A 25,189-nucleotide genomic window follows, 5' to 3' on the forward strand; every position below is an offset into this window, starting at 1 on the left:
GTCCAGGAGTTGCAACTAGTTTCTGGTGTTTGTAGGTAGTGTTAGTAGTCTACCAAGTGGCACCCGGTACAGGTGGGCTTGGGACAGACTAGGCACCGTGGCACGGTGTACCAAGCGTAGATCCATCCGTCGAGGTGGGCTTGGGAACCCTGTTCACATCGTTTGGGGCCGTGAGCGACACCCCGGCCGGATCTCCTTGTGGATGGAACCCGAATAGGCGATAAACCTGGACTAGAGACTTGTGTGGTTGGTCAGGTCGTGGCCGACTCCCTCGCCAGGCTTCCGCTTGAAGGTTGCCGAGGTACACGACGTGTACATGGTGGTAAGTGGCGAGAGCGTGTGTGACGAAGTACACCCCTGCAGGGTTAATATGATCTATTCGAATAGCCGTGTCCGCGGAAAAGGACTTCTAGGTTGCCTGTACAGTTCATAGACAAGTGAAAGTGGATACTCTAAAATGCGCAAGATAAGCGTGAGTGCTATGGATGGCGTCCTCGTAGGGAGACGGGAGCGGATCCATAGTGGTGTATTGATATGGTGAATATGTGGACTCGTGTGCGCCACCTCAAAAGAGTTGCTTGCAGTCGTAGTTCAGGTTAGCCACTGAGTCAAAGCTGGCTTGCTGCAGTTAAACTCCACCACCCCTTTTGTTGATACCGATGCATATGTAGATAGTTCTGATGTAAGTCTTGCTGGGTACATTTGTACTCAAGTTTGCTTATTTTATGTTTTGCAGAGAGACGTCAGTCTCACTAGTAGTCCCGTGTGGACTTCGACGTTTAGCTTGATACCTCAGCTACGATCTTGTGCCCTCGGCAGGATCTAGTAAATAGTCAGGCTTCTCAGCCTTTTTCATTTGTTGATGTCTGTACTCAGACATGTTAAGCTTCCGCATGTGCTTTGACTTGTATGCTCTGAATGTTGGGTCATGAGACCCATGTTTGTAATATCTGGCTCTTCGGAGCCTAATGAATAAATACTCTGAGTCGTAGAGTCTTGTTGTGATGCCATGTTGTATTTGCACATATCGAGCATATTGTGTGTATGATTGAAATGCTTGGTATGTGTGGGACCCGACAATCTAGTTGTCTATCCTTAGAAGCCTCTCTTATGGGGAAATGTAGTCTAGTCCTCCTTGAGCCATAGTAGTCCGCTACAGCCCGGTTCACCGGAGTCCTGCTAGCCCAGCACTACTGCTCTGGACACTTGACTGGCCGGCATATGTTTCATATCGTTCCTGTGTCTGTCCCTTCGGGGAAATGTCACGCGGTGACATCCGGAGTCCTGCCTAGCCTGCTACAGCCGGGTTCCCGGAGTCCTGTTAGCCCAGTGCTACAGCCCGGATTCGCACGCTGCTGACAGACAGGTTCGATGTTGATTCATGTATGCCTGTCCCCATACGTTAGTGCCGCTTTGGGTTCACGACTAGCCATGTCGGCCCGGGTTCTCTGTCATATGGATGCTAGCGACATTGTCATATATGTGAGCCAAAAGGCGCAAACGGTCCCGGGCCATGGTAAGGCGACACCCGTGGGAGTACCGTGCGTGAGGCCGCAAGGTGATATGAGGTGTTAGAGGCTAGATCGGTGTGACTTGGAATCGGGGTCCCGACATACCAGGTGCTGGAGAAGAAGGCCAAGAAGAAGAGCAAGGAGGCCAAGGGCGGCCTCCGCCGTAAAGGTACTTCGGACACAGTGTCCGGAGAGACCGAAATCCCCTCCTCCCACGAGGGAGATGAAGACAAAGAGGAGGAGGAGGCGGAAAGTGACTCCCCTCTCAAAGGGAGGAAAAAGAAAAGGGAACCTCCATAGACCCGTAGGATGGGGCGTCCAAGAGGGGGAAGATGACCCTCTCGGATGGTTCGGATTCAGATGTCGAACCCATCCCCGAGAGGCTTCCCAGGGCAAAGCCCCTGGCCGCATCGTACGTATCAAAGGATACATTACCTGTATTTGGTCCTTTATGTTTTTAATATAACATATTATGTTGTGTGTATCTCAGCCCTACTCGCAACCTCCCCAACCCATCGCTATCTGAGGGAAGTTCTCTGGCACCATAGATGGCAGAGAGCGAGACGCCTCTGCGAGCCTCTCCGCCAACCATCGCGGATGACACCGAGGTGTTGTCCCGAAGGGCCTCTCCGGGCCACGGAGGGGTGAGTGAGGCTGCCAAGACGGCACCTGAGGGTGATGCCTCGGCTGCCGAGAATATGGGGGTGCAACCCCCATGGAGACCGACGGCGGGGGCCCTGACCAGTCCGGCCCCCAGCCAAACATTAGTCCGGAGACCCATATGGCTCTGAAATCAAGCGAGCAACCCCCTTTGAAGGAGGGGGAGCATTGACCCCAACGGTGACCTCCACTAATCCGGAGGCGCCGAACGCTCTGGTGGAGGCACTACGACATGCTTCCATCATGGAGGAGCACCGCACCCTGATGGGTGTGGTGGTTGAGAAGGTTCAGTCCGCCAAGAGCGGGCTGAACGAAGCCTTCACCAGCCTGCTAGCAAGCTTCGAGGTATGCGACGTAATACTCTTAGATGCTTTTCATATGAAGGAAATATGCCTATATATAGACAGTAGCCCCTGAGACTGTGTTCGGTTTTGAAAAAAGCCAAACAGAGGATCACATAGTATTCAGAAGAGGTGACGTACTTTCCTATTTTATAACAGGCTTCCCTGTTGGCGGCAACCGCCCAGGCCGCTGAGGTTCCGAACTCAATCAGAAACTGAAGCTGTGTGATGATGAGATCGACCGCATTAACAAGTGGTTCGATGAGGCGCAAGGTATGCATGTACTTTAAAAGAGTTTGATCGTATATCTTAGGTGATAGGCAAACTCAGAGTGTAACTTATGTACTGCTGTGTTTATGAGTGCAGTTAGCAAGGCCGAGGTCGAAACCCTCAAGAGCGCCCTTGCACAGGCCAAGAAGGAGGCGAGGGCAAATAAAGCAGCTGCGGATAAAGCGGTTGTGGAACTGAAGACCGAACAGGTCGCCTGCCGCCAGCACGAGGAGGGGGTGGCCGAGGTTTTGGAACTGAAGAACTGAAGGACGCCATCGGCAAGTGCGAGGCCTTAGAGGAAAAGAGTACGGCCCAAGCGGCCGATCTCGGCAAGGCCCTCCAAGAGGCCAAAGAGGTGCGGATCGAGTCCCGGAGTGCTCGGGAGGAGATCCGGCAGGCCGAACAGATAGCGGCTGGTAAGCCCTTTCTCTTGCAGAGTATATTTGGGGGTCAGAGATATGCCTTGCTCACTCGACTGTGGAGTTCTCCAGACGCCTTTGCGGATCTTCCGAGGAGTGCCGCCGACACCGCACAGTTCTTCCGAACACAGGAGGGGAGCTCGACAGAGAAGCTGTCCTGATCACAGTTCCGGGCACTGGAGCACCCGGTGTTGTTGAACAACCAAATGAAGCAACTGGTAGAGCTGCATAGGATGTCCGGTTTGGCCATGAGGGACGTCATAGTCCGGCTATGGCCATCTGAACCCATTCCGAGCAGCTACTTCAGCTTGGTGAGGCGACTCGTCGATGCACTGGCCTGAGTTGAAGCCGTAAAGCGCTCGACGTGCATAGAGGGTGCGCGGATGGCCTTTTCCCATGTCAAGATGCACTGGGCGAAGATGAAGGCCACCATCGTGGCGCCCGAAGGCCCGCCCGAAGGCAAGGACCACCGCAAGCTAGAGTGGTTCTTTGAAGATGTCCTAGCAGGTGCCCGAATAGTAGAGGGCCAATGCTCAAAGGATGTTATGTTCGAGTGAATGTATCAGGGTTATCCAGACTTTTGTTTCATGAACCAAGGCCTGTAATATATTTATGCCGTTATCTAAATTTATTTTCCTCCTGTGCGGCCATGTAAATTTTGAAAGTTTGCCAGTCGTCGGCTTCAGCCCCCACGTAGATGCTACGGGGGTGTTTGGTAGAGTGTGCGACCACACTTGACACAATGTCTTGGTCCGTGAAGGAGGTGTATGTGCAGTAAACCAGGCAATCAGACTATGCGGCTTTACTACTTTCACTTATCCATAGGAGTTTGACAGTGGGGCTTGGTAATAGCCCCTTGTGCGTATGCGGCTGATACGTCTCCAACGTATCTATAATTTTTGATTGCTCCATGCTATATTATCTTCTGTTTTGGACATTATTGGGCTTTATTATACACTTTTATATTATTTTTGGGACTAACCTATTAACCGGAGGCCCAGCCCAGAATTGTTGTTTTTTGCCTATTTTAGAGTTTCGCGGAAAAAGAATATCAAACGGAGTCCAAACAGAATGAAACCTTCGGGAACGTGATTTTCGGAACAAACGTGATCCAGAGGACTTGGACCCTACGTCAAGAAAGCTACCAGGAAGCCACAAGGTAGGGGGCGCGCCTACCCCCCTGGGCACGCCCTCCTCCCTCGTGGGCCCCACGTTGCTCCACCGACGTACTCCTTCCTCCTATATATACCTACGTACCCCCAAACTACTAGATACGGAGCCAAAAAACCTAATTCCACTGCCGCAACCTTCTGTACCCGTGAGATCCCATCTTGGAGCCTGTTCCGGAGCTCCGCCGGAGGGGGCATCGATCACGGAGGGCTTCTACATCAACACCATAGCCTCTCCGATGAAGTGTGAGTAGTTTACCTCAGACCTTCGGGTCCATAGTTATTAGCTAGATGGCTTCCTCTCTCTTTTTGGATCTCAATACAATGTTCTCCCCCTCTCTCATGGAGATCTATTCGATGTAATCTTCTTTTGCGGTGTGTTTGTTGAGACCGATGAATTGTGGGTTTATGATCAAGTTTATCTATGAACAATATTTGAATCTTCTGAATTCTTTTATGTATGATTGGTTATCTTTTCAAGTCTCTTCGAATTATCAGTTTGGTTTGGCCTACTAGATTGATCTTTCTTGCAATGGGAGAAGTGCTTAGCTTTGGGTTCAATCTTGCGGTGTCCTTTCCCAGTGACAGTAGGGGCAGCAAGGCACGTATTGTATTGTTGCCATCGAGGATAACAAGATGGGTTTTTTATCATATTGCATGAATTTATCCCTCTACATCATGTCATCTTGCTTAAGGCGTTACTCTATTCTTATGAACTTAATACTCTAGATGCATGCTGGATAGCGGTCGATGTGTGGAGTAATAGTAGTAGATGCAGGCAGGAGTCGGTCTACTTGTCTCGGACGTGATGCCTATATACATGATCATACCTAGATATTCTCATAACTATGCTCAATTCTGTCAATTGCTCAATAGTAATTTGTTCACCCACCGTAAATACTTATGCTCTTGAGAGAAGCCACTAGTGAAACCTATGGCCCTGGGGTCTATTTTCCATCATATTAATCTTCCATCAACAAGCTATTTCCGTTGCCTTTTATTTTGCTTTTATTTTACTTTGCATCTTTATTATAAAAATACCAAAAATATTATCTTATCATATCTATCAGATCTCACTCTCGTAAGTGACCGTGTAGGGATTGACAACCCCTTATCGCGTTGGTTGCGAGGATTTATTTGTTTGTGTAGGTGCGAGGGACTCGGGTGTAGCCTCCTACTGGATTGATACCTTGGTTCTCAAAAACTGAGGGAAATACTTACGCTACTTTGCTGCATCACCCTTTCCTCTTCAAGGGAAAACCAACGCAGTGCTCAAGAGGTAGCAAGAAGTATTTCTGGCGCCGTTGCCGGGGAGGTCTACGCAAAAATCAACATACCAAGTACGCATCACAAACCCTTATCTCCCGCGTTACATTATTTGCCATTTGCCTCTCGTTTTCCTCTCCCCCACTTCACCCTTGCCGTTTTATTCGCCCTCTCTTTTCCGTTCGCCTCTTTTTCGCTTGCTTCTTGTTTGCTCGTGTGTTGGATTGCTTGCTTGTCACGATGGCTCAAGATAATACCAAATTATGTGACTTTAGCAATACCAACAATAATGATTTCCTTAGCACTCCGATTGCTCCTCTTACCGATATTGAATCTTGTGAAATAAATGTTGCTTTGTTGAATCTTGTCATGAAAGATCAATTTGCCGGCCTTCCTAGTGAAGATGCCGCTACTCATCTAAATAGCTTCGTTGATTTGTGTGATATGCAAAAGAAGAAAGATGTTGACAATGATATTGTTAAATTGAAGCTATTTCCTTTTTCGCTTAGAGATCATGCTAAAGCTTGGTTTTCGTCTTTGCCTAAAAATAGTATTGATTCTTCGAACAAGTACAAAGATGCTTTTATCTCTAAGTATTTTCCTCCCGCTAAAATCATCTGTCTTAGAAACGATATTATGAACTTTAAGCAACTTGATCATCAACATGTTGCACAAGCTTGGGAGAGGATGAAATTAATGATACGTAATTGCCCTACACATGGTTTGAATTTGTGGATGATTATACAAAATTTCTATGCCGGATTGAATTTTGCTTGTAGAAATCTTTTAGATTCGGCCGCGGGAGGTACTTTTATAGAAATCGCTCTAGGAGAAGCTACTAAACTCCTAGATAATATTATGGTTAATTATTCTCAATGGCACACTGAAAGATCTACTAATAAAAAAGTGCATGCGATAGAAGAAATTAATGTTTTGAGTGGAAAGATGGATGAACTTATGAAATTATTTGCTAATAAAAGTGTTTCTTCTAATCCTAATGATATGCCTTTGTCTACTTTGATTGAGAATAATAATAAATCTTTGGATGTGAATTTTGTTGGTAGGAATAATTTTGGTAATAACGCGTATAGAGGAAACTTTAATCCTAGGCCTTATCCTAGTAATTCCTCTAATAATTATGGTAATTCCTACAACAATTCTTATGGAAATTTTAATAAGATGCCCTCTGAATTTGAGACTAGTGTTAAGGAATTTATAAATTCACAAAAGAATTTCAATGCTTTGCTTGAAGAAAAATTGCTTAAAGTTGATGAATTGGCTAGGAACATTGATAGAATTTCTCTTAATGTTGATTCCTTGAAACTTAGATCTATTCCACCTAAGCATGATATCAATGAGTCTCTCAAAGCCATGAGAATTTCCATTGACGAGTGCAAAGAAAGAACCGCTAGGATGCGTGCTAAGAAAGATTGCTTTATAAAAGCGTGTTCTTCTAATTTTTATGAAAACAAGGATGAAGATCTAAAAGTTATTGATGAGTCCCCTATTAAATCTTTGTTTTGCAATATGAATCTTGATAATGATGGGACTGAATATGATCCACCTTTACCTAGAAGGCGTTCCAGAAATTCGGAGTTTTTAGATCTTGATGCTAAAATTGATAAAAGTGGGATTGAAGAGATCAAAACATTAGATATTAATGAACCCACTATTTTGGATTTCAAGGAATTTAATTATGATAGCTGCTCTTTGATAGATTGTCTTTCCTTGTTGCAATCCGTGCTAAATTCTCCTCATGCTTATAGCCAAAATAAAGCCTTTACTAAACATATCGTTGATGCTTTGATGCAATCTTATGAAGAAAAACTTGAGTTGGAAGTTTCTATCCCTAGAAAACTTTATGATGAGTGGGAACCTACTATTAAAATTAAGATTAAAGATCATGAATTCTATGCTTTGTGTGATTTGGGTGCTAGTGTTTCCACGATTCCAAAAACTTTGTGCGATTTGCTAGGTTTCCGTGATTTTGATGATTGCTCTTTAAACTTGCACCTTGCGGATTCCACTATTAAAAAACCTATGGGAAGAATTAATGATGTTCTTATTGTTGCAAATAGGAACTATGTTCCCGTAAATTTTATTGTTCTTGATATAGATTACAATCCTTCATGTCCTATTATTCTTGGTAGACCTTTCCTTAGAACGATTGGTGCAATTATTGATAAATCAAGTTAAGACTGCTGTCGCCTGATACGTCTCCAACGTATCTACAATTTATGCAGTATTCATGTTGTTATTTTATCATTCTTGGATGTTTTACAATCATTTTATAGCAACTTTATATCATTTTTTGGGACTAACCTATTGACCCAGTGCCCAGTGCCAGTTGATGTTTTTTACTTGTTTTTTACATCGCAGGAAATCAATATCAAATAGAGTCCAAACACCGCGAAACTTTTTGGAGATTTTTTATGGACCAGAAGACATCCATTGGGCCAGAGCAGCACCTGGGGGGTGCCCCGGGGTGCGCACAACCCACCAGGGCGCGCCTGGGGGCCCAGGCGCGCCCAGGTGGGTTGTGCACACCTCGGTGGCCTCTCGCACCCCGTCTTCACCCTATAAATTCACAAATATTCCAAAACCCTTCGGGGTTAACCTAGATCAGAAGTTCTGCCGCCGCAGGCCTCTATAGCCACCGAAAACAAATCTAGACCCTTTACGGCACCCTGCCGGAGGGGGGAATCATCTCCGGTGGCCATCTTCATCATCCCGGCGACCACCACGATGAGGAGGGAGTAGTCCACCCTCGGGGCTGAGGGTTTGTACCAGTAGCTATGTGTTTAACCTATCTCTCTCTCTCATGTTCTTGAGATGTCACGATCTTGATGTATCGCGGGCTTTGTTAATATAATCGGATCATATGGTATTTTCCCCTCTCTATCTTGTTGTGATGAATTGAGTTTTACCCTTTGAGATTTCGTTGTTATCGGATTGAATACTTTTATGGATTTGAGAACACTTGATATATGTCTTGCAATTGAATACTCATGGTGATAATGGGGTATCGTATTGATTCACTTGATATATGTTTTGGCACTCAACTCGCAGATTCCCGAGGTGACATTGGGGTAATCTATGCATAGGGGTCGATGCACGTTCTTGTCTTTGTTTCTTCGGTAGAAATCTTGGGGCACTCTTTGAAGTTCTTTGTGTTGGATTGAGTATTATGAATCTGAATTTGCTTTGGTGTTCTTTTAGTACGAACTCTAGGATAGATCGAACGGAAAGAATAGCTTTGTGTTATTTTAGTACGAACTCTTGAATAGATTGAGCGGAAAGAATAGCTTTGAGGTGGTTTCGTACCCTACAAACAATTTATTCTTATGTTCTCCGCTAGATAAGAACTTTGGAGTGATTCTTCATCGCACTTTGAGGGGTGGTTATATGATCCAATTATATTAGCATTGTTGAGAGGTTGCACTAGTGAAAGTACGGACCCTAGACCTCATTTTCAAGCATTGCAATACCGTTTTTGTGCCCGTTTACTATTTTCTACCTTGCTGTTTTTATTTATTCAGATTATAAAAATATATTTCTACCATCCATATTACACTTTTATCACCATCTCTTCGCCGAACTAGTGCACCTATACAATTTGCCATTGTATTGTGTGTATTGGGGACACAAGAGATTTCTTGTATTTGGTTGTAGGGTCGTTTGAGAGAGACCATCTTCATCCTACACCTTTCACGGATTGATAAACCTTAGGTCATCCACTTGAGGGAAAATTGGTGTTGTCCTACAAAACTCTGCGCTTGGAGGCCCAACACGTGTCTACGAGAATAAAGTTGCGTAGTAGACATCAAGCTCTTTTCTGGCGCCGTTGCCGGGGAGGTCAGTGCATGAAGGTATATCTTTAGATCTTGCAATTGAATCTTTTAGTTTCTTGTTTCATCACTAGTTTGGTTTATAAAAGAAAACTACAAAAAAATGGAATTGAGGTTGCATCATATTATTGATCATCTTTATAATATCTTTCTTGAAAATGATGGTTCGGAAAATTGTGCTCAATTGTTAGAAGAAGAAGTCAATAAAATGTTTGGCACAAATTATTTGAATGATGAGCATGATTGCAATGTTGTTAGTGTGAATTCTTTGATATCCAAAATGCTAATGATGATTGCACAAGTCATGACAAAAATGTTTCTTGTAAGCATGTCACTTTTTGCGGAGTGAATTGGGAGTGCCTTTGCACACCAAAAATGGAAGATAGATTTTGTAAGAAGCATAAATATTTAGAAATGAAAAAGTTGCAAGAGAGGCTAGATGATTGTGCTGAAAGATGTAATTTTTTGCCATCCTTGTGAACTTAGCAATGAACGTGGTCATTTAAATCTCCAATGCAAATTATTTCATGATCAAATCGTGTCGAAAAGTTGTGATAACTTGATTACCCTTGAGCATCATAAAGAGCTTAGTCTTCTTTTGGGGTATGAAGAAATGAAACGTATAACTAAGGGTTTTCCAAATCCCGAGAGATTTCTTGATTTTGATCTAGAAGAAATTTATATGTTTTGTGCGGTAAATTGCATTGAGAATCCTTATATTGCCAACTACCTAAAGACAAGAAAACAAATGGAATATGAAGAGAGTACTAATGAAAGGGAAAATGTTTCCCAATACCCTCCTAGTGTTTATTGTGATGAATCAGGTAACAAGGAGGAGCTTCCTATCCAATCAATCTCTTCAACAAGAAGCTTGAAAAAATTAATTAAACCCACACATGATGTGGTGAAGAAAAAGAAAAGAAGAAAGAATAAAGGTAAAAAGGTATCTCTCCCAAATAATGTTGCTCCTATCACCATTGTGCCTCATGAAAGTGAATCAAATATGTCGATGGACGATGATGATATTGAGTATGATTTTGTGATACCTACTACTTGTTGTACTGATTATGATTGGGAAGACAACGATATCCATTATGATCTTGAAAATCTTTTTAGCACTTGCTTGGAAGAATATGATAATAATGTTTGCTATACTATTGGTGCCATTCATGCTATTGATAAGAATGATTGTGATGATATGCAAAACCACAAGCTTGGGGATGCTATGTTTAATGAGTATGATATGTTTGAAGATTTATTTGCTGGAAATAATGCTTGTCCTAAGCTTGGTGATGCTTTGCTTAATGAATATGATCCTTTGATTCCTTCTACTTTCGATAAGAAAATTTATTATGATGATAGCATGCCTCCTATTTATGATAATTATTATGATGACATGTATGCCATAAAGAATAATAAATCTTCTATGCTTATGCATCATGGAAAGAGTGCTGTATGTGATAGTTATATTGTTGAATCCATTCATGATGTTTCTGAAAATTATTATGAGGAAGGAACTTATGTTGTTACATATCTCAATAATATCAAGTTTCTTCTCTATGTGTTGATTGTTTTGAAGCTGCACTTGTTTTGCCTTCCTATGCTAGTTGATTCTTATTCCCATAAGTTGTTTGCTCATAAAATCCCTATGCATAGGAATTGGGTTAGACCTAAATGTGCTAGTCATATGCTTCATGATGCTCTCTTCATGTTTCAATTCTTATCTTTTATGCGAGCAGCATTGAAATCATCATGCCTAGCTAAAAGGTATTAAAGAAAAGCGCTTGTTGGGAGACAACCCAACATTTTTTACCTACTGTTTTTCTGTGTTCACATGATTATGCTACTGTATTGATCATGTTTATTGCTTTTGTTTCAATAAAGTGCCAAGTAAAGCCTTTGGGATCATGTTGGGTGATAGTTGATTTGATCTTGCTGGAAAAACAGAAACTTTTACGCTGACGTAAATAATTCTAATTTTTAACATAAGATTGATTTTGAGTTGATTCTTTTTGCAGAAGTTTCATATACAAATTTATCACATGGTCCTAATTTTTTTCATAATTTTTGGAGCAGCTGAAGTATGGTAGTTATCCAGATCATTACAGATTGTTCTGTTTTTGACAGATTCTGTTTTCAATGCATAGTTTGCTTGTTTTCTAGTTTCTATGGATTATATTGCTCAATATAAATTGTGGAAATGATATGATGCAGTAGACATTGTGTGAGAACAATTATGAATCTTGTCTTTGACAGTACTAAAGTGAAATGGTTTGCTCTTTATCATACTAACCTATCTCATGAAGTTCCGTTAAGTTTTGTGTGATTGAAGTTTTCAAGTTTTGGGTGAGATATCGATATGAGGAGAATAAGGAGTGACAAGACACTAAGCTTGGGGATGACCAAGGCACCCCAAGGTGATATTCAAGGAAGATCCAAGCAACTAAGCTTGGGGATGCCCCGGAAGGCATCCCCTCTTTCATCTCCAACATTTTCGGTAACCTCACTTGGAGCTATGTTTTCATTCGTCACAAGATATGTGTTTTGCTTGGAGCGTCAATTTATTTTGTTAGGATTTTCTTGCTGTTATTTAGAATAATGTTTTGCATCTTTTATTTCAATAAAAGTGGCAATGATAGCCTTTGACATGCTTTTTTTGCAAGTATACATGTTGCTGTTTGAAAACAGAAAGTTTACCGTTGTTGCAAAAATTCCCTAGAAAAGTCAGAATCTGATAAAATGTTGAAACTTTTTGCATAATAAGCTCTGATGAATTTTCTACAGTGTGGTAGAATTTCATAATGTTTAGAGTTGAATAAGTATTGGTACTCTTGCATTCTTTACAGACTATACTGTTTTGGCATATTGTTGTTATGTTTGCATTGTTTGCATATGTTTGCTTGTTTAATGATTCTATTTGAGGATAGGGGTATTAAATATGCAGAGGCATTTAGTGTGCAATGTTGAATAATAATTTTAGTGATTTTCTACAGTAAAGAATGATAAGGTTTTTGCATTGGTTTATACTAACTTATCTCACGAGTCCTTGTTGAGTTTTGTGTGGATGAAGCTTTTGAGATTTAGGAAAACCGTGATATGAGAAGAATTAAGGAGACACAAAAGCTCAAGCTTGGGGATGCCCAATGCATCCCAAGATAATATTTCAAGAAGTCTCAAGCATCTAAGCTTGGGGATGCCCCGGTAGGCATCCCACCTTTTGAAAGTGCGTTATATCGACTAAAGGGGGGTGAATAGGCGATTTTTATGAATTATTCACTGAGGAATTTGATAGTGAGGAAATTCCTTAGCGAAGAACTACTTGCAGCGGAATAAGTACTCAAAAGTATGCACAACAGAACACAAGCATGGTCATCATGATGAAATGAAGACAAGCACAGAGTACAGAAAGCGTAAACACAGGATAACACAGGATGAAGACAAACAGACTGAAGAAATTGAACTGAGGAAATTGAGAAAGTCTTCAGTCAAAGTCTTCAAACACAGATATGTCAAAGCATACAACATAGTAATGAGGAAATGAAAGAGTTGAGGAAATAGAACTAGTTGGCTTGATGAAGACAATGATTTGGTAGACCAGTTCCAACTGCTGTCTCAGTTGTACGTCTGGTTGGAGCGGTTAGGTATTTAAACCTAAGGACACACAGTCCTCACCGTATTCTCCTTGAACTAAGGTCACACAGACCTCGTCCAATCACTCGTGGTAAGTCTTCAGGTGACTTTCAAACCTTCACAAACTCGGTCACTCGGCGATCCACAATTTCCTCTTGGATGCTCTAGACCATGACGCCTAACCGTCTGGAAGAAGAACAGTCTTCAAAGGTAACAAGCGTCGGATCCACGCAGGATCAATCTCTTCAGTGATGCTCAATCACTTGGGGTTTGTAGGTGTTTGGGTTTGGGTTTTCCTCACTTGATGATTTTCGCTCAAAGTCCTCGGAGGATGGGATGCTCTCAATTGAGAAGTGTCAGTTTCTCTCAGAGCAGCCAACCAGCTAGTGGTTGTAGGGGGCGGCTATTTATATCCTAGGGAGCAGCCCGCCATGATAAGACATAAATGCCCTTCAATGATATGACCGTTAGGTGGGTAGATATTTTGGGACAGCTGGCGCATAGCACATCAGCGGTCGGAAATTTGAGTATCAAATTCCTCAGGGCTATCATGTTCCTCACTGTGTAGGCAATCCGCACTGGCGAATTGCTAACTCCTCAGTCAGAACAAATTTCTCAGAGACCAGAAGAACTTCGTCTCTGTCACTGAAGAATATGACTGAACTGTATGAGATTTCCAATGGCTTCACTCGAAGGGATTGGTAGGTGTAGGATTTTGAGTTGAGCATCACATGGAAATTTTTCGTTAGTATTTCCTCGACCCCCTTTAACAGTATGGTGTTTCCTATGATTCAAGAAAGAGAAAATGAAACTACGAAAACAAAAGTCTTCATGCTTCATGTTCCTCAAATGAATACCAAGTCTTCAGGGTCACACCAATTTCCTCACTTTCAAAGTCTTCAGAAAGTCTTCAGAAATCCAAAGTCTTCAGTCGAAGAACATCATTTTTAGGGGTCGACTTTCTCCGTAAATATCAAACTCCTCATAGACTTATAGACCTGTGTACACTCACAAACGCATCAGTCCCTTAACCTATAAGTCTTCAATACACCAAAATCACTGAGGGGCACTAGATGCACTTACAATCTCCCCCTTTTTGGTGATTGATGACAATATAGGTTAAGTTTTCAACGGGAATAAACATATGAAGTGTAAATACTGATATTGAGGAATTTGATTGCAAGATATAGAAGAACCCCCTATATCTTGTAATTCATACACGCATTTGACATAATATATGAAGAATTTGGAATGCATGATGAAATATGGTGACTGATGTAATTCAGCATGCGTGCAATAACATTAACGAGGAATAAGCATGCAGAAGAAACAACAAAAGTATCAGGCCACCATAGAGTTTAAGTTTACAACTCGATCCAACAAAGTCATCAGAAGAACGAGAGTTGTAACTTTAGAAAAAAAACGCCCATATAAGATAGACCCGCTTGAAGACTAACTCAAGTTTCTCCCCCTTTGTCATCAAATGACCAAAAGGTTCGAAAATGAGGACTAACGCCCCTGAAGAATATGAAGGTGATGAAGGAGCGCCAGCGTTGTTGGGGTCGTTTGTTGTAGTAGGGCCTACCGCAGTGTCGCCCAAGTCTTCATGTTCATCAGTGTCACGTGATGAAGAATAGGAGCTGGCCACCAAGGAAGGAACCTTGACCTTCTTGTACTTCTTCGGAGGAGGTGCAGCCCAGTCAAAATCTTCCTTGAGACCCATTTTCTTCAGATCTTCTTCACCATATATGTGCGACAGAACAACCCAGGTGCGGTTGAGGGTTTCATGAAGGTAGTAATGGTTTTTCTTCACTGCATTGTGAGTAGCAGTCATGTTGTGAAGAATTGAACCAAACTGACGCTTGACCCATTTGTGATTGCGATCAACCTTCTGGTGAAGACTGAGGAGTAGCTCACGGTCAGTCATCACCCTGGGAGCTGTGCCTTGAGGATTTTGCTTGGGTGCGTTGGCGGCAGAGTCATGGGTGGCAGAGTCATCATTGGTGGAGTAGGATGCAGCCTTGCGAAATTGACCATCCAATGGACGAATGCCTTCATCAATTACAGCAGTAGCCTTGCCCTTTTCATCAGCTGAGGAAAATGTCCGTTTGAGGACTTCAATCGGGGGCAAGTAGCTGCAATGATTCAGTGTATCAGCTTTGTAGTTGAGTGAAGACCTTGTTCTGATGAATCTCATAATCCACGGAGCATAAGGCTTCAACTCAAATGGTGACATTGCGACATTGGCCAGAGTCCTCATGAAGAAATCATGGAAGTTGACGGGAACGCCATGAATGATATTGAAAAGCAGATTCTTCATGATGCCAACGACTTCTTCTTCGTTCGAGTCGTGGCCCTTGATAGGACTCAATGTCTTCGTCAGAATGCGATAGGCAGTCCGAGGCACATACAACAATTCCTTCACAAGGAATTTTGTTCTTGGGGCCTGACCTGGCTTCAATGGCTTCATCAGCACTTGCATATAGTGATCTGTAAGCTCAGGTTCATTGTAGACACAACAAGCACCTTCAAGGGGAGGACTGAGAGGCAAAGCACGAAGCAATTCAGTAGCTGGTGCCTTGTAGTGAGTATTTTCAGACATACAGTCCAGCACCCATGAATTCACATCTTCAGCGTCTCCGGTGATGTGCAGAGTTGCATAAAATTGAAGAATGAGCTCCTCATTCCAATCACAGATATCAGTGCAGAAATTTAACAGTCCAGCATCGTAAAGAACACTGAGGACTGGCCCGAAGCACGGCAGAGATTCCATATCCACGTGAGGAATGTGCTCATGATCGAAGACTTTGTCTTTGTTGAACAGCACTGAGGAATAAAAATTTGTCTGGCTGGCAGTCCAGAAACGCCTCTTACTAATGCGAGCAGAGTCATATGGGTTGTAATCAGTGAAGAATATGTGCTCGCCGAAGAAATCATCAGCCTTGAATTTTTGCTTCCTTGAGAATGGATCCTTTGGCTTGGGCAGAGGAGTGTCAGTCAATTGCATGATGACCTCAGGAATCGCAATCTCAGGTTCTTCAGGCTGAGAAATTTCTGGTTCCTCTTCAGTGGTAGCCTGGTTTTTCAAATCTTCATTTTCATTACCTTCAGCACTAGCGGCTGGAATGTCTTCATGAGCTTCATCAGATCCCATTTGAACTGTAGTTGCTGGGGACTGAGGAATTTGTTGCAATGGAGTGAAGAGTGGAGAATTGGGGTGCTGACTTTCCCAAAAGTCATCATTCATCACTGGTGTGGTACAGCCAATGTCCACATCTTCATCTTCCATTTCTTCAACGCCGGCCTCTTCAGCAGTAAACTGAGGCATAGGCGAGGAAACTGTGGGGGTTGAAGGGATTTTATCCACTTCAATTTCTTCATCCATCTGCTCTGACAAAGCAGCAGAATGATTTTCTTCATCAGATCCGCTAGGGATCACATATTCTTCATCAAAAGGGATGATTTCCTTTGATGGCATGGAGGAAACTGGAACAACATCAATTGGATTAGCAAATGAGCTTGTCAATATCTTCATCTTCTTCGGTGCTGAAGAATCTAAAGGAGCTGATGCTTTCCTTTTCTTCACTGCTGCACGCTCTGCAGCCTTGGTCTTCTTCACATCTGATGCAGATGGAAGGATTGGAGTTGGAGTAGGCGCAGGAGGAGCAGAGGAATGTGGTTGATTTTCTTCAGGCTCAACTGATGCAGTTGCCCTGACCTCTTCATTTTCTTCAGGCGCACCACTAGTGTGTGCCCTGGCAATTTCATCAGCGGCTGGAATGCAGTCATCAGCCCTCGAACTTATATTTTCTTCAGCAGCCTGATTTTCATCAGCGGTGCTGGCATGTTCTTCAGTTTGCTGAGCAGATGCTTCAGCCTGAGGAATTTCTTGTTGCGATGGGGCTGCAACATTTGAGGTGAACATCTTAGTCAGTTTGACAAACCTGACCTTGGCTCCTTTCCAATCAGCATAGTAAGCATTGAAATCATCATTGAGGACTTTGATTTCAGACTGGATCTTCACAAGTTCATCGGTTGTCATAGAGACAATGTTGTTCTTCAGGAATTTCTCCTTCCTGTACTGCGCTTTCTTGAGCTGCATGGCCTTCTCAAATTTCCATTTTTCTTCTTGGATGAAGGCAGTCAGCATATGACTTTGACAAGGAGTCAGCTTGAAGTCAAGCATAGGAGTGTTTGGGTCCTTGTGCCAGAGATCAATGTAGTCGAGGATCAACTTTGGATCCAAAAGCAGTGGCACATTTGTGCCCTTGGCTCTAGCGGCCCTGACTTGCCTATCTCTGATGATTTCAGCAAGTTCTTCATCATCAGCTTCGTCTTCTTCAGACGGCACTTGAAAGGCGACCTGCTTCTTGTGAGGACTTGGGCGAGAGCCTCGTCCAGCACTGGTCTTTGTCTTCAGCGGAGAGGGTCCTGTTGAAGAATTAGGTGCAGCTGAGGAACTAGCTGAAGCTCCTGAGGCAATAGAGATGCCTGTAGTCCTTTGGCACGTGGCAAGATGCACAGGTGCTGAGGATTTGGTCGGAGCAGCTGAGGACTTTGGAGGAGCAGGAGCGGCTTGAGGAATTGGCCGTGAGGGCTTAGCTGAGGAAATTGGCCGTGATGGCATTGAAGAAGAAGCACTTGGCTTGTGCGCAGGCTTCTTTGCCATGGATTTCTTCGGCCTTACAGAGGCCTCAGCAGCAGTAGCAGTGGAGTCTTCGTTGAATTTCCTCACTGCATCTTTTGCCTGTTTGGCCAGCTTGGCCTGGCGCTTGGCCCATTCTTCAGGAAAATCTCACCGCGCTTGATGCTAGTGGGATCTGCTTCTTGGCCAGGTGCCAATGGTGGTCTTGAGCATGGAGGAGTAACTGCGAATTTCTTCATGTATTTTGGAGTCACATACCTGTACTCCCTCCACTCTTTTGCCCATCTCCTCTCTATCCTCTGAATGCGCACCTTGCGCTGATTTTTATCTTCCTCAGGGGGTGTGCAGTACCCAGCATAAATGTCCTCAGGGATTTCAAAGGCAGTATTGATTTCAGGCCTCTTTCCTCCTTTCTGTGGCTTCTTTCCATCAGTCATTTTCTTCAGTTGAGGAATTTGAATAATTGAACTCTCTGAAGAAGTATGCAACTTTTCTTCGAGGAACGCTGCAAATGAGTTAAGTTGATGAGAACCTAGTGATTCAGCAGCGGACATGAGTACCTGTGAACAGAGTATAGTTGCGAGGAATTTGGAGAGGTCATATGCGTTCTCAGAAGGTTTTTCAAAAAGAACAAGTTTGAGGAATTTGACCAGTTGAGTTTTGAAGAATTTCACTAAGCGTTCTTTGTCTTAGGTTCCAGAGTTGTATAGATCGAAGATCCACACAATTGAGGAATCTTGAAGAAAAATGAAGCTTAGAGAAACGAATCAAGAATAGATGACATGTGAGGTGTTCAATGTGTGAAAATTTTGAGGAATAAACACCTTTGAAGATTTTGTAGGAATCATTTGAATCAAAGAGGGCAGTAAAAGTAACTTTTAATTACCCTGGACGAAGAACACGACGAACTGAGAGGTGGAGAAGTGAAGTTCGTCTGTGCAGATCTTCCACGCCCTAACCCGGCGGAGGAAAACGGCTACGGCAGCGGCGGAGTGAAGATTTCCGCGACCGGCGCGAGTACGGCGGCAACGAGGTCGAGGCAGTGAAGCTCTTCCTCACCGGCGATGATGAAGTAGCGGCGGCGCTAGGGTTTGAGAAGCTCGAGCGGGAGAGAGGTCGAGCGGAGAAAAGGAAGTGAGGAAGGGGAGAGGGGGTATTTATAGCCACAGTGAAAAACTGTTCGCCCGAAGATATTGGACGAACGTGCCCCTGACCCTTCTCATTCGCTTGACATGTGTCACCCACGTACTGAGAAGTGGAGATCGTGTTAGATCGTGGGTGAATAGATAAGTATATCGTGGGATGCAGAACGGTTTGAGCGGCAAAGCCGAAAGTTTGGATAAGATAAGTTAAAAGTTCCGTTCGCAAATTCTTCAGCTGACACGGACACAGTGAAGATTTTGAACGAGTTTCAAATAGAACGCATATGAAGAATTTGTGAATAGATTGGGTTGAGTATAGCATAGAGGGGGAAGGGTCCGATCACATTCACGTAGCAGAAGAACCAACTTGAAGAATTAGCCATAAGTGAATGTTGTAGAGGACATAAACTCATATATATATATATATATATATATATATATATATATATATATATATATATATATATATATATATATATATATATATATATATATATATATATATATATAGCCAATGAAGAAAAACTACGGAGAAGGTGAAGACAATGCAAAGTTGAAAATATGAACAACTGAGGAATTTCAAAAACTGAGGAAAAACTCAAATTGAAGATTTTCAACTTTTGTGGTGGCGTGACCCACCGTATAAGAATGATGATTTCAGACACCGCGTACAATTGTCGTAGGGTTTTGAGAATCAAATTCTTCATTAATTTCTTTACACTTAGAGTGTTATTCTTCATTAATTGAAGAAAAACGTTTCTTCATGTGTTGCACATCTAAGTCATCAATTTTGCATAAGTGTTAGGATGAGTGTCCTTTTCAAATAACATTCGAAGATTCTAGGATATTTAGCTCACACCGCAAATTGCTAAATCTCTTCTCATCCAAGGGCTTTGTGAAGATATCGGCTAGCTGTTTTTCAGTCTTCACATGCTCAATAGAAATGTCGCCCTTCAACACATGATCGCGAAGAAAATGATGACGAATCTGAATGTGCTTTGTCTTCGAGTGTTGAACTGGGTTGTGAGCAATCTTGATGGCACTCTCATTGTCACAGAAGAGAGGCACATTCTTCACGTTGACGCCATAGTCCTTGAGAGTTTGCTTCATCCACAGCAATTGAGCACAGCAAGAACCAGCAGCAATGTACTCAGCTTCAGCAGTAGACAGTGATACGTAGTTCTGTTTCTTCGAGGACCAACAGACTAAAGATCGTCTGAGGAAATGACATGTACCAAATGTTGATTTGCGGTCCACATGATCACCAGCATAGTCAGAGTCAGAATATCCAATGAGATCAAAAGCCGAGCCCTTGTGGTACCATAATCCAAGTGTTGGTGTGTGAGCTAGATATCGAAGAATATGTTTCATAGCCTTATGGTGTGATTCCTTCGGTGTAGCTTGAAATCGGGCACACATGCAAACACTAAGCATAATATCTGGCCTAGATGCACATAAATACAATAGAGAACCAATCATGGAGCGGTATACCTTTTGATCGAAGTCAATACCATTTTCATCAGTGCACAGATGGCCATTTGTGGGCATCGGAATTTTGACGCCTTTGCAATCTTGCATGCCGAATTTCCTCAGTACATCCTTGAGGTATTTCTCCTGAGATATGAATATTCCATTGCGCTGTTGACGAATTTGAAGACCTAAGAAGAATTTTCAACTCTCCCATCATAGACATTTGATATTCTTCACTCATCGTATAGGCAAATTCATCACTATAACGTTGGTCAGTACAGCCAAGGATAATATCATCAACATATATTTGGCACACAAACAATTCACCATCATAAGATTTAGTGAAAAGAGTAGGGTCGAGTGAATCGGGTTTGAAGCCTTTCTTCATGAGGAATTCCTTCAAAGTATCATACCACGCCCGAGGGACCTGCTTGAGGCCATAGAGGGCCTTATTGAGTCTGAAGACTTTGTCAGGATTCTTTGGATCTTCAAAACCTGGGGGTTGAGCAACATATCACTAGTAGAAAAAGGGCCTATTGTCCCGGTTGGTAAGGGCCTTTTGTCCCGGTTTTTGAACCAGGACTAAAGGGTCGTTACTAATGCCCTAACCCTTTAGTCCCGGTTCTTACACGAACCGGGATAGATGGGCCTCCACGTGGCCGGTGCGGCGAGCCCAGGCAGGAGGGCCTTTGGTCCCGGTTGGTGGCACTAACCGGGACCAATAGGCATCCACGCGTCAGCATTTCAGAGGCTGGGGTTTTTGTTTTTTTTTTGAAAGGGGGGGTGGGGGTTTTGGTGGGTTAATTTAGGTGTTTCATATATTGTGTTAGCTAGCTAATTAATAGAGAGAAGTGTCCTCTCTTATCTCCGTGCTTGGTCGACGCTACGTACTATATACGTATGGAGAGGACTAGACACGCTAGCTAGTAAGCAAATGAAGGAAACAGAAGATCGTCATGAACATATGCATACAAAGAGAAGTGATATCGACCACCTCTCCTTCTCCGAGAGATTGGTCGAACAACAAGTTCTCGTATATCTATCCGACACTACCGGCTACATATATACAATAATTATCTCTTACAATATAATCTCCTAATTAAATTGTAAGAACACAGGGTCCACATAGTATTCTCTGTTTTCAGCGATCACGTGGTCAAGGAAGAATGCCGCCAATTCCTCTTGAATTGCTCGCATACGATCTGGTGCTAGGAGTTCATCCCGCATCCGAAAGATCTAATTTGAAGAAGGGGGTCAATACATATATATATGAATAAATGAAACTCAACACAAATGATGGTAATAAAATAAAATTGTGAATATTATTGCTTACGCACTTCATATTGTTCGTCAGAGTAGCCCCGCTCACAGGTCGTGTAGCGGATGGACTCGCAAACGTATTATCCACATTAATTATTCCCGGGTTCCTGCCACAACCACTTTACAAGAAATAGAGGTCAATCAAACTGATAAGCAAGCATGCTAAATGGTATTGATGAAACTAGCGCATGAATCACTAGGAGATGTGCGGAACATGCTACTATAGTACTTACTTTCGGGTGTCTAAATTGCAGCTTCTTCGGCAGTCCCGGAGCTTTTTTGGTGAATTTTCTCCAAACCCTGCCAGACAAAGAAAACATTTACTTGATATCAGGAAATGAACAAAGTTACTGATATGGTGGATAATGATTGATTTAACTTAATTCTCGAGCATTTGAGTCATGTCCGCATAGTCCTGGGGATCTTTTCGTCTCGAGTCTAAGACGGTTACTACTCCCTGCTCAAGCTTAATCTCTAGGAGAATATAGTGGAAGCTGCGCACGCATGCATAAGTCATCAATTACATTACTATAACCTGGACTAATAAGGGAAACCGAATATGCACAAGACAGTAACACTCACTTGAAGTTGTAAGGAAAGAGTATTATATCTTTGTTTTCATTTATTTCCAACGATCGTAGCAAGTTGGCCTCGGTATTTTCGGCATGATATTTAACCTCAGTTGCATCTATGAGATTTGTGTTAATGAACCCAATATCACCGATTTGTCTTTTCTTCAATTCGGCGATCTTCGATCTGCATAATATAGTGAGGATAATTATAAATACATGCAATGAAAGAGCTGACCTATATAGAGAGACTTAATGACAGAAGTAGTACTACTTACAGACAGTAGCAAGTGATCGTTGATTTATCGAGGGCCTTTTGATTGAAAAACTGGAAGAACTCCTCAAATGGAACATTCAACAGTTCAATTCCAACGAGGTCATGCTCCTCTTTAACTCTCGGCGTCAAAGTATTCCTCCCCCCAGACTCTCTGCAGGTTTTCATGTACCAATCATGTAATCTTCGCATCATCGTTGTTAGAGATCTTTCATCTTTGACGAGAGGCTTCCCGTAATGGTATTTGTGTTTGTCCACCTCCAAGAAATCATAATGTACATCGTCGGGCAGGTAATCCCCAAGATTGCTATAACCGGGCACCATCCTCGGATCATTAGCGACGATGTCGCTAGACACCTTGAGCGGGGGGCACGATTGGTTCGCTTGTTCGCCGAGCTGGGCAATTTTTTCCCAGCTCGTCGTTCTTTTAACCTTTGATCACTTACAGTACTTCCCGGCCACTCCGCTTCAGCAAATGTCTTTGCAGTAATGCGCTCATAGTTGCCTCTCGGCGAAGACTTTGGTGGTTTTGTCAGGGCAGCCAGAGTGCGCTTCGCTTTCACCGGATCTACCTTCTCCTCCGGAGGTGGATGTTTCTTTGCTTTCACCCCTTCAAAGAAGTTCGTCACTTCGGCTCGCACGATCTTCGTGGTTTCCTCCTCGGTCCTCTCGTATGGTAACTTCTCTGGAGTCTTCATAGAAGGACCGAATCTGTATTGCCTCCCGCCTCTGGCTGTACTGCTAGACGCCGGCAGAGCAGACGGAGCGGCTGCGGCTGTCTTCTTTCCTTGCTTACGAGGCGGAGGAGAAGGACTACGATGCGCCGGAGTAGCCGGAGCGGCGGCGGGTCTCTTCCGCCCTTGCTGGCGAGGCGGAGAAGGAGGAGGCTGGCTGCTCTGGCGCGCCGGCGCAGGCGGAGAAGGAGGCGGAGTGCCGCCACGCGCTGGAGAAGGAGGTTGAGTGCCCTGATCACTCGCCGAAGGAGGAGGCGGAGGAGGAGGCGGAGTGCCGCCACGCGCCGGAGAAGGAGGCTGAGTGCCCTGATCACTCGCTGGAGGAGGAGGCGGAGTGCCCTTACTCGCCGGAGGCGTCCAGTTCGGAAGGTTGATGAGCTCCTTCCGCCATAGGCATGGAGTCTTCAGAGCAGAACCCAGCCGAGTCTCCCCTTCACCGGTAGGGTGGTCAAGCTCGAGGTCCTCAAATCCGTCCGTTATTTCATCCACCATCACCCTAGCATATCCTTCTGGAATTGGCCGGCAGTGGTAGGTTGCGCCAGGTTCAGTAGGTAAAACAGAGCCAACAGCCGCCTTGACTTTGAATTTCATCCATTGCGTCATAAGGTGGCAATGTTGAGACTCCGTGATAGCATCCACGGGGTAGCTAGCAGGAGTCGTCAAGACATGCTCCGGCTGAAGCAGCTCGGTGGAAGCCACGCTACTTCTCCGCTGAGATGGCGGGGTAGCTTCGGGGGTAGTTTCGGCATGTCATTGCCGTCTCGTTCCTCTAGCGCTTGAACCCTTTCGTGCAGCTTCTGAATTTGGGTCTGCTCCACTTTTTTCCTCCTCTCCTGGCTTTTGTAACCGTCTGCGTCCGGAAAACCAGCCTTCCACGGAACGGAGCCTAGCGTGCCTCGTGTCCGTCCAGGGTGCTCAGGATTCCCGAGGGCCATTGTGAGCTCGTCGTTCTCTCTGTCTGGAACGAACGTCCCTTGCTGCGCTGCATCGATATAATGCTGAAGCCTCTTGACTGCTATTCTCAAAAGCTCGTCCGTCCAAACACACCTCCCTGATACAGGGTCCAATTTTCCGCCAGCCCCGAAGAACCAAGTCTGGCAACGGTCTGGCCAGTTCATTGTCTGTGGTTCGATCCCTTTATCAAGCAGATCATTCTCAGCCTTGGCCCACTTAGGCCGGGCTTTGAGGTACCACCTGACCCCGTGCGATGGTGAAGCTTCTTCTTCGCAGCATTCTTCTTGTTTGTTGCTGACATCTTCTTACTCTTTTCCGATGTCTTGTGGGCCACAAATGCGGGCCAGTGATCTCTGATCTTCTCATACCGGCCGATGAATTCTAGTGTCTCTTCTTTGTCGACAAACATTTTCAGCTCATTCTTCCACCTCCTGAATAGGTCTGCCATCTTCTTAAGAGCATGAGACTTGATTAATTGCTCTTTAACTGGCTTCTCCGGATCCTCCTCTGGCAGTAGGGTGAAATTTGCCTTCAGCTCAGTCCAAAGATCATCTTTCTGCATATCATTGACATAAGACACCTCAGGGTCTTCCTTCTTAGGCTTATACCATTGGTGGATGCTGATCAGGATCTTGTCCCTAACAAGAACCCCGCACTGAGCAGCAAATGCTTCCTTTGTCCGGATGGGTTCAATCGGTTGGCCATCGCGTGCGATTGCTGTGATCTCAAACCTTTCATCCGAGCGCAACTTTCTCTTTGGGCCTCGTCTCTTTACCGAAGTTGTGCTCGATCCGGAGGGCTAGAAAAAAGAAGAAAGACGAGAGTTAATTAATATGTGTATATACCAAAACAATGAATGCATCAATTAGCTAGTCAGCACAGGCTTAACTAATATATTTACCTGTCCGGACTCTGTTCGGTCACCGGAGCCGTCACCACGGGCTCCTTCTTGCACCAGCATTGGGTC

This window comes from Aegilops tauschii, chromosome 4 (assembly GCF_002575655.3).
Source record: "Aegilops tauschii subsp. strangulata cultivar AL8/78 chromosome 4, Aet v6.0, whole genome shotgun sequence".
In the NCBI taxonomy this organism is placed as follows: domain Eukaryota; kingdom Viridiplantae; phylum Streptophyta; class Magnoliopsida; order Poales; family Poaceae; genus Aegilops; species Aegilops tauschii.